The following is a 10,279-nucleotide window of genomic DNA, read 5'->3' on the forward strand; positions in this document are numbered from 1 at the left end:
AGAAGAGTGATCTTTAAAATCTGTCTCAGGTTTGAAGCTCCCAACTTATAGTGATCTTATGAAGAAACATAACTTCGGAGTTTTGTGCATGGATACAGCCATGGCTATGAGCCTTTCTTTGAAAGCTCATTGATATTTGCGATCAGGAAGCAAAAACTGTAGTCCTTTGCCTATTAAACCAGGTAAAAACGTACACCCTGTGATTTTTAAGGGATTTAAGGATAACTATTCAGGTAAAACCTGTTTTATGGAAATGGCTGGTAAACACTTGGGCCATAGTCTTTGAACTGAAGCATGTCAGATATCCAGTGATTAATGTTCATAGAAATTATTAATTGCAAGACAGAGGCACTTAACAAGTATTGAGTCTGAAGAATATTACTGATGATTTCTTCAGAGGTGCAAAGAGTGAGTGGGAAGAGGAGAGGGCACAGCAAGCCAGGGACCCACGGAGAGATAAGTGTGAAGATAACATTGGCCAGTTTCCTTCATTGCCAATTCTTCTTTTCCTCATGACTGATATACTTTCTTTACCCATTTGGCTAGATTTCCCAATAACTTCTTTGGTAAGCAAATGTGATATTTTCTCTTCCTTAGTGCCCCTCTGAACTAAGAGCTATGCACAAAAGCAAAGATTCTTTGGGGAGAAAACCTCTGGAGAAGGCAGTGAAGTGGAGTAGTCAAAGCATGCACATGAAGTAAGGTGGTCTGGGTTTAAATCCCAACTCTAGCACTCAGCAGTTCCAGGCTGTTGGCATTTTTTGTTTGTTTGTTTGTTTTTGTTTTGTTTTTTGTTTGTTTTGTTTTGTTTTGTTTTTTGATGGAGTCTCGCTCTGTCACCCAGGCTGGAGTGCAGTGGTGCAATCTCAGCTGACTGCAACCTCCGCCTCTCCGGTTCAAGTAATCCTCCTGCCTCAGCCTCCTGAGTAAGTAACTGAGATGACAGGCACATGCCACCACACCTGGCTAGTTTTTTTTTTTTTTTTTTGAGACGGAGTCTCGCTCTGTCGCCCAGGCTGGAGTGCAGTGGCGCGATGTCAGCTCACTGCAAGCTTCGCCTCCCGGGTTCACGCCATTCTCCTGCCTCAGCCTCCCAAGGAGCTGGGACTACAGGCGCCCGCCACCACTCCCGGCTAATTTTTTGTGTTTTTAGAGGAGACGGGGTTTCACCATGTTGGGCACGTTGATCTTGAGCTTCTGACCTCAAGTGATCAACCCGCCTCGGCCTCCCAGAGTGCTGGGATTACAGATGTGAACCACCACGCCCAGCCCTGGGCATTTAATTTAACTTCCCAGAATCTTGTTTTATTTCACTGTGAAATGTGGATATTTTTCGCCCCAGAAAGTTATTGTAAGAATTCAATGAAAGTACCTATGAAACAACTTTAGCATGGTTCTAGCATTCAAGGATTACTATTATTATCTTAATTGTTATTTACCTGCTTGTATATATATTAAAACCAAGTACTTTATCCTAATTATTATTTTCATCATTATTTTAACTACTATGATTTTCATAATTATATATGTATGTATATTTTTAACAAAAGATTTTTAATTAACCAAAATTATATTTGTGGATGATTCTCAATGCCTTATGATGATACACTTATTTTAAAATTTATTCTTTCTTTTTTTTCTTCAGGAAGGATCAGGTAGGAGCAATCAGGATGTTGCAGATCCTGATTATGCAGAGAATTAATCACATATCGTGTGAACTCTAGTCATCATGAACTCTGCCCTCCAAAAGGAGGAACAGGTAAGAATGATCTCACCTGTGGATAATACATCTCTTTTAACAGAATGAGCAAGTCCATCCACAGTCCATCTGTTCCTAAAACCATTTAGCCACTCTAGGGATCATTAAAACTGCACCAGTGTCCTTCCAATTTGGTAATAACCAATGGGAAAATCCACTTAGTTATTCTCAGGGAGCAAACCAGTTGACCAAGTTAGAGCTGGGTCTGACTTGCCCAATGAGCAATTCATTCGTCAGCAATTCCTTCTGAAGAGAGAAGGTTATTCTGTGGAATTGACAGAGATGGTGCAATACTTTGTGTGTCTGCCCTTTTGAAAGTAAAAGCACTGCAGGTCACTCACAAGCCACTGGGCAAATACCCAATGGCCCCTGAGAGTTATTCAGTGCCCCTGACTAGAAGAGTTGGCATTGGCTTCTGGGTATGAATCTTAGGTAAGGAGGAAAGGTATTGAGAAAATGAGAATAAAATGAAGGAAGCTCGAATTTAGCATATCTGCCTTTACAAGAATTGCTGTACGTGTTTGTCTTAGCTTAGGTTGTTATAATGAAATACCACAGATCGGGTGTCTTAAACAACAGAAACCTGGAGACTTGAAAGTCTGAGATCAAGCACAGTCAGGTTCTTGTAAGGGCCCTCTTTCTAGTTTTCTCACATGACAGAAAGGGAGAGAGAAGGGCATAGAAGAGAGGAGAGAGAGCAAGAGAGAGAGAGAGAGAGCTCTCATGTTTCTCCTTCTAAGAGTGTTAATTTCATAATGATGGCTCCACCCTCATGACCTAATCACCTCCCAAAGGCCTTAGCTCAAAATATCATCACATTGGGGATTAGGGCTTCAATATACAAATTTTAGGTGGGCAAAAGCATTTAGTCCATAGTAATATTACCCTTCCTTCCTCACTCTTCCCCAACCAGAGTGAATACTCTTGAGGACAGAGAGCATATCTGGTGCTAAGCACCTCAGAAGTAGGTGCTCAATATGTGTTCATTTAATTGTTGACTTGATTTACTATGGCACCAAAATGCAACTTTTAGAGAGGACAGAAGCTCCTGATTCTGTTCAGCCTTCAGAGGGGATTTTCTTGGTGAAAGTCTGCTTCCCCTAACTGAAGTCTGGAAAAAGGCATGTGAGCATTTCGTTGAGATGAGAATCCATCCCAAGGAGAATGTCTCAACCACACATGGTGTGTTTACTTGGGATAAATGAAACAAGAAAAAAAAAAAAAGGACAAATTAATGGTGTCTATCTACAAAATTCACTACCAAATGATCACTTTCAACTTTTGTTCTAGAAGCACAGTATGTAATATTTATGAATGGAAAATCTTTATGAAATGTATGTCAATAAAGGAAAACTTTCTTTCCCTTTTCCATATACCCCACAATTTTCCCTAGTAACACAGAAGATGTAAGCAGTGATTAAGTTGGTACAGTTCTCCTGCCCAATCAGAATTCACAGATAGAGAGCCTTGTTGGGTGTTCCGTGGCAAAATTGATGTTAAGCTTGAAAGTGACATTAATGATTCTGTAAGTTAGCACATTCCCCCAAGTAGAAAAAGCCAGCAGGAGGAGAGGTGGTGAGTTCCAAACTTCTTTAGTTTTATATTTGCCATTCAGCTTAAAAAGCAAATATATTACTAGTAACTTTAGTGTTCTTTGTGTTTCTGTCCTGAATCGCACCCATTTCTTGCCACCAACCTGAATTTGGTGCTTATTATTCCTATGCATTTTTTTGACTTTTGCTACATATGAGTGTATCTCCAAGCAACATATGGCATTTCTTTGCCTGTGTTTCAATTCTCTATACATAGCATTATTATGTTGCATGTTTCTGAAATGTATTCTTTGCTGCATAACAATAAAAATATATTTGCTTACAGTAAAATTACAAATTTATGTTCCTCACAGAATGCCATTCAAAAAGGTGATGAAGTGATAGAAGGGGGAAGAATAGGCACCAGAAGAGGGGAAGGTATTTGTAAAACTCATACCTAATAACGGTTCCCCATCCAGAAACCAAACTCACAATTTCCATCAGGTGAAAACTTGACTCTTTGGTATTCACTTCTCAGGCCTCTGTACACATGCAGCCTAGGATGTTCCTAGTGATAATGTCATTCATGCTACACCCACAAAACTATTACTGTCACGATACAGCTGCTCAGTAACAAGGACAGATCAGAAATTGAAACTGAGTTCTGATAGCTTGTTTGGAGACCACCTAGAAAATATATTGTCTGTGTCAAAAAATCCAACTTCACCAACCCCAGGGAGATTCAGCAAGGTAGATGCAATGGAAGAAAAGAAAAAGAAACTGTGGGGTGAGGTGAGTAATTGGTGGTGACTGATGGGCTTTAAAGCTAAAACTACATAGCGAAGCCCAGAATCCTTGGTAACCATGTAACTTGAGGCAATAGGATGGCCCTTTGTGGTAGGTGGAATGGGGGCCTCCAAGCAATGTCACATCCTACTCCCTGGAGCTTGTGAATGTGAACTTGTTTGGAAAAAGGGTCTTCTTTGCTGATATAATTAAATCATAGATATCAAGATGAGATCATCCTGGATTTTTCAGGTAGGCCTTAAATCTGATGACAAGTGTCTTACAAAAGACAGAAGCCACGTGGAGATGGAGGCAGAGAGTGGAATTCTGCAGCCAGAAGCCAAAGAATGCCCAGGGCCACCAAAAGCTGAAAGAAACATAGAAGGATTCTCTTCGAGAGCTGTCAGGAGAAGCTCGACCCTGCTGACCTTTGATTTCAGATTCTAGCCTCTAGGACTGTGAGAGAGAAATAAATTTCTGTTGTTTTAAGCCACCGAGTTTATAATAATTTGTAACAGTCCTAGGAAACAAATACACCCTTATTCCATCAGAGAGGCAAAGTATTTTTGTTGTCTAGGATTTCTTTTGATGAGGCAATTTCCAGTGTTTAAAGTAAGCTGAGCTCTGTTCTCCCTCATATACCCAAACTGCTGAACTATGGAAGTCTTCTTCAAGGCACATTTTCCTTCAGCCTCCCAAACAGGGAACAAATTTGAGAAATTAATAGAACTTCACACTCAATGGATAGATATCCCAAAGTCAATTTAATTGGGGCCCACGACAAAAGAAATTTAAAGGCCATTTTAGTTTTGCTAGTTTAATGTGAGCATATGTGCAAAGTTACAAAATTGAGATAAGATGCAACAACTGTACGAGGAGAGGCTAAAGAGATTGACAGTGAAATGTGTGAAGAACAACTAAGCTAAGTCAGTAAGAATGGAAAATAATGTGCTTGTTAACCCAAAAACCCTGGGCTGCATTAGTAAGAATGTAATAAACAAAGAGCAAAGGAGGCAGTAGGTGGGGTCTGTTGTGCCTGATACTGTTCCTAGCATTGCTCCTTGAGAATGGCATCTGCAAATTTGAGCACATCCAAGGGAGGGCAACTAGGACTCTAGAGTGCAAGTGTAATGATGAATAAAGGTCAGATGAAAGACTTGATGGTTCTCAGCTTGGAAAAAATCTATAGGATGAATGTGGTGAGGTCTTCATGCCTTCAAATGATCGTCATAGGGATTACATTGGGCTCTGGCAAGGAACACTGAGCCTGCAAAAGAGACTAACTAGAAGTGGCCAGGGCAGGAGGAAGAAACCAAGAAGGTGCCATCAGGCAAGCCAAAGGACAGTTCCAGCCTGGGCCTGGCAGTGTAAGTGCAGAAAAAATCCACAGCAACCTGTGAACAGGCAGTACAAACTAAGATGCAAGGAGCGAGAAACAGGGTTTTTGTAGAAAGGGAGAAATCCTTGAAGACCCACATTTACACTCTGTGTTTTGTCTCATACCAATACAGTCTTAATTTTAGCTAATGACCAGTCAACTGGAAAATAACCCAATGCACCTGGCCTCTGCCATCACTCAGTGATTTCTAAATGTTCACCTCCTGCCACCCACCTGTCGTGGCCATTAGGGAGAAAGTCTCAAGCCACAATAGTCATCATATTGCCCCTGCATTTTTTCCTGAATGTTAAAATGCACTTTCTCTTTTGAAATTATGATAATAGTAGTTTGAAACTAATTATTTTAAATGTCTAATTTGGCAAAATAAAAATAATTGAAATCACCAATATAATTTGTGGTATTTTTGGAATTTTCTTCTGGGAAATCAAAAAGTCTGGAAACTATGGCTCCATGTTACGCTAAAAGGAAACATAAGATTAAAACTTTGTATTCATAAACAAAAACCTGAACATTCTCGTCAAAGAGCTCTTTTCCTAAGAAATAAGCAAGGAAGAAAACATAGGGTCTGGGCTGTTTAGATGTTACTTATAGTTTGAAAATTTGCAAAAATTCATGTGCACATCTTTGTTAATATAGGATTCAAAATTGTGTGTCTGTGTACCTATGTATGTATGTATATAGCTGACAGTGGGACAATGAAGCAATTAAAATCTGTACACCGTAATAACAACCATAGTGTTATACAAGCAGTTTCCCCAAATTACTACAGTTCTTTCTCATGGACGCACCTACATTCATGTGATAATACTATTGGCCACAAGAGGGCAATATACATTCAGGTTACTAATGCCTGTCAAGCCTTTTGCCTCAAATCAGATTGAGTCAACTAGTCTTTGCTGTTCTTTGCTCCAAGGGCAAGAAAACATGTTAAAAATACTGTCTTTGTTTGTGTTTCCACCAATAATAATATAATTCGGCTCGAGTGAAGAGTCAAGGTGGAGAAGGTGAACAGAGCACGATATTGTTTTGCCTGTTCTCATCTTAAAACACAGATTTGAATCATTACACGTGTGAAATGCAGGCTTTCCATGGGAAGAAGTAGAATGGTTCTTGTATTTCTGGAAAGACACAGCAAGTGGATCTACCACTTTATAGGGTTTTTTTGTTTGTTTGTTTGTCTTTTTTGTTTTGTTTTTTTGAGACGGAGTCTCGCCCTGTAACCCAAGCTGGAAAACAATGGGGCAACCTTGGCTCACTGCAACCTCTGCCACCCGGGTTCAAACGATTCTCCTGCCTCAGCCTCTCGAGTAGCTGGGATTCCGGCACCCGCCACCATGCCCCACTAATTTCTGAATTTTTAGTAGAAACGGGGTTTCACCATGTTGGCAAGGCTAGTCTCGAACCTCGCGATCCGCCTGCCTCAGCCTCCCAAAGTGCTGGGATTACAGACGTGAGCCACTGCACCTGGCCTATATCTATCCTTAAATAAAGACAAGGCCTGGGTTTAACACGTGCATGAAATGGAGAGAATTATAATAATCTTCCCTATTTGTCTCACAGAGGACTTGTGAAGCGCAAATGAGATGCTCATCTCAAACTCTTCCTTGAAGTAACCACCTCCAAAATCCCCTCAGAACTGTAACCCTGCCCGCAAACATAACCAAACCACAAGGCAACAGAGAGCTACACATTAGGATTTCAGAAATAGAGTAGTGGGGAACCTCCCAGAGCTGTCTTCTGGAAGAGCTGTGATGACAGTAGCGCTGTTGCGGTTACTATAAGGGACCTGAGAAGCCACAGATGGCCCACAGGCAGAAGTGGCGGCCGTGCAGGGGGTGCCCCTGACACAGTGACAGGTGTGCGGAAATCCAGCTTATCGGCCTTGTTGGATCCCCTCCTGCAGAGTATGTGCTCCAGAAGGACCCCCGCCACCAGCTGCTTTCTTGAAGGTTGTAGGGGAAAAGGTTCCCTGAACCCCCTACACACCATCACCGTTGGTTCAAGGGGATTGCTGACGCCTCGCCGAGGATGTCCTGAAGCTGTGACCAGGTTCCGACAGGGAGTCAGTACTCATGGCTCTCCTTCAGACTGTTTCCTAAGGAATCCGAAATAAGTCAGAGCATTTTGATGTTAAGGAACGTGAGGTCTTTGAGAAGGTGTACAACCCCGATCATTGTATTCTTGACCAGTGACCTAAACCACTCCGGCTTGAGGAAAAGACAAAAAGTAACCTCGGGTTCATCTCTGCTCCCTAGTCGGGTGCAGTGCCTCATGCCTGCAGTCCCAGCACTTTGGGAGGCCGAGGCAGGCAAATCACTTGAGTCTAGGAGTTTGAGACCAGCCTGAGCAATATAGTGAGACCCCTGTCTCTACAAAAAATAAAAATAAACAACTAGCCAGTGTGGTGGCTCATGCCTGTTGTCCCAGCTACTCAGGAGACTGAGGTGGGAGGATCGCTGGAGCTCAGGAAGTCAAGGATGCAGTGAGCCATGACAGTGCCACTGTACTCCAGCCTGGGTAACACAGGCTTAAAAAAAAGAAAAAAAGAAAAAAAAAAAAAAAAAAAAAATCCGCGGCCTGAGGGTTTGCTGCAACTTACACATTCACCACGAGATGGCGCGCTAATGACGTCTTTTTATTACTGGGCCAGGCTGCGTGGCGCTCTTTTTCCTATTGAATCCTGTGGAAAGTGCTGGAGCTGCCGAGAGGTCCCCAAACAGCAGAAACAATGAGCGCGTAAGTACTTAATATAGTGGGGAAATGCCCACTGACATATATTTACCGCCCTTGAATTTGGGTTTCAAAGGACTCCTTTTCTTGAACTTGGTGACGTCATGAAATTCACCTAACATAAAATTTAGTTCTTAAATACAGCTGATTTCAGTGGGTGGCTTTTCCCAGCGAAGCCGATGCTGCCCGGTTGGGCGCAGAGGAGCCATCCTGGAGTAGCCTGGCTGCAGGGAGCTCCTTAAGGAGCCATATCCAGGCCTTTGGCACTGAGTTTTCTTTGCCTCCACTTGCCTTCTTGTATCTGCAACAAACCTTTTTAAAGTATTCACTCTTGCTTTTCCCAGTTTTCGGTAGTCAGCTACCTTGCTGTAGTAAAGGATGACACTGTGGAATGCTAAAAAAAAAAAAAAAAAATGTCATTTTAAAGTAGACAATTTACTGGCATTTAGCATATTCCCAATGTCACGAAATCACCATTTCTGTAAGTTTCAAAATATTGTCATCCTTCCAAACTATAACCCCTTAGCCATTAAACAGTTTCTCTCTATGTTCCCTCCTTGAACTGGCAACAACTAATCTGCTTTTTGTCCCAAAGGATTGATCTATTCTGAATATTTTATATAAATGGAATCATACAATGTGTAACGTTGTGTGTCTACCTTCTTTCACTTAGCATAATATTTTCAAGGTTCATCCATGTTGTAGCACAAGTCAGTGTTTCATTCCTTTTTATGGTGAGAGCTTCCAGTGCGATGTTGAATAGTCATGGTGAAAACAGGCATCCTTGTCTTGTTCCTGATCGTATGGGGAAAGCTTTCGGTCTTTCGTATTGAGTTTGATGTCAGCATAAAGGCCTCTTATGGTGCTGGGAAAGTTCCCTTCTTCTCCTGGTTTTCTGAGTGTTTTGTTTTTTGTTTTATTTTTTAATCACTAAAGGGTGTTGGATTTTGTTAAATACTTTTCCATGTCAGTGGAGATGATTGTGTGAGTTTTCCCCTTCATTCTATAATGTGTATTACATTGACTGATTTTCTCATGCCACACCATCCTTGCATTTTGGGGCATATAGTACTTTTGATAACTTTTCTTTAAAAATGGAGATGTGCCTAAATTATTGCATGAATATAGATGAGGTAGAATTAATTCTGCAGGTTAAGGCAGAGGGAGCGGGAAGGGTTTAGGGGACAAAGACAAAGAGAAGTCAGCCAGTAAAAGACACAGACCAGAAATAACCTTAAATGACAAAGGGATTTTTTTAAAAAGCCAAACTTTCAAGCAGGGTCTTTCTCTAATCCAAGACAGATGAGAAGCCAGTTTCCAAAAATCCAGTTTCATTTTCCTTATCTTTAAAATGATTAGATTATTTTGATTTTGATTGTCATTGCTATAATTATAGTTTCTTATCCTGTTTATATCGTAAAACTTTCCTACCTCTTACATAGTTTGGGGCCATACTTTTACATTGTTGCACAACAGTCCCAAGTTAGGTAATTACAGTAACCAGATAGTCTTCCTTTTTTATTATCTTTAGAATGCCATGATAAACTAAAGTAGATTACTTACTAGATACCTTCCAGCTCTAAAGTTTTGTGGCTTTATGATTCTACGAAATCTGTATCACAGATTCTTCCCTAACTGCACAAATTCTAAATCACAAATCCCAGATGGTTAGAAAACCTGTCTCTGGCAATTTCATTAAATCTACTGTACTTCTTATATGTTTCGATTCATCCATGTTTTCTCTTTTTCTGTCTTTGGTGAAGATGGAAAAAAGTGGATCAGCTGTTGTTGGTAGAAAATTGTTTGTTCCTGTAACTCACTTAAGCAAGTATCTATTAAGCTCAAACAAAAATGATCAGCTATTCTAGGCAGACTGGGGCTTCTCCTCGGTCATGGTATTTCTTGGCTCCCCTACCTCAGTTTCTCCCAGGAGCAGTTCTTTGCTTATCTTCAAATTGGCCACTCCCTGCCTCCACTGCTGGGCTCTCCAGGAGTACGTAATTTTGTGAGCTAAAAATCCTAAGTGATAATAGATCTATTTTCTTTTTAGTTCAGCACATATAAATTGGGTGT

General features: G+C 40.9%; 1 non-coding gene across 1 annotated transcript; it reads right to left on the minus strand.

Annotated features, from left to right (window-relative positions):
- Positions 1-1,650: 1,650 nt before the first annotated feature.
- On the minus strand, positions 1,651-1,782 carry LOC123575378 (U8 small nucleolar RNA). The gene has a single exon (XR_006700670.2). It is a non-coding gene; the product is annotated as a U8 small nucleolar RNA (small nucleolar RNA).
- Positions 1,783-10,279: the final 8,497 nt, after the last annotated feature.

The sequence above is a fragment of the Macaca fascicularis genome, chromosome 8, assembly GCF_037993035.2.
Source record: "Macaca fascicularis isolate 582-1 chromosome 8, T2T-MFA8v1.1".
Classification (NCBI taxonomy): domain Eukaryota; kingdom Metazoa; phylum Chordata; class Mammalia; order Primates; family Cercopithecidae; genus Macaca; species Macaca fascicularis.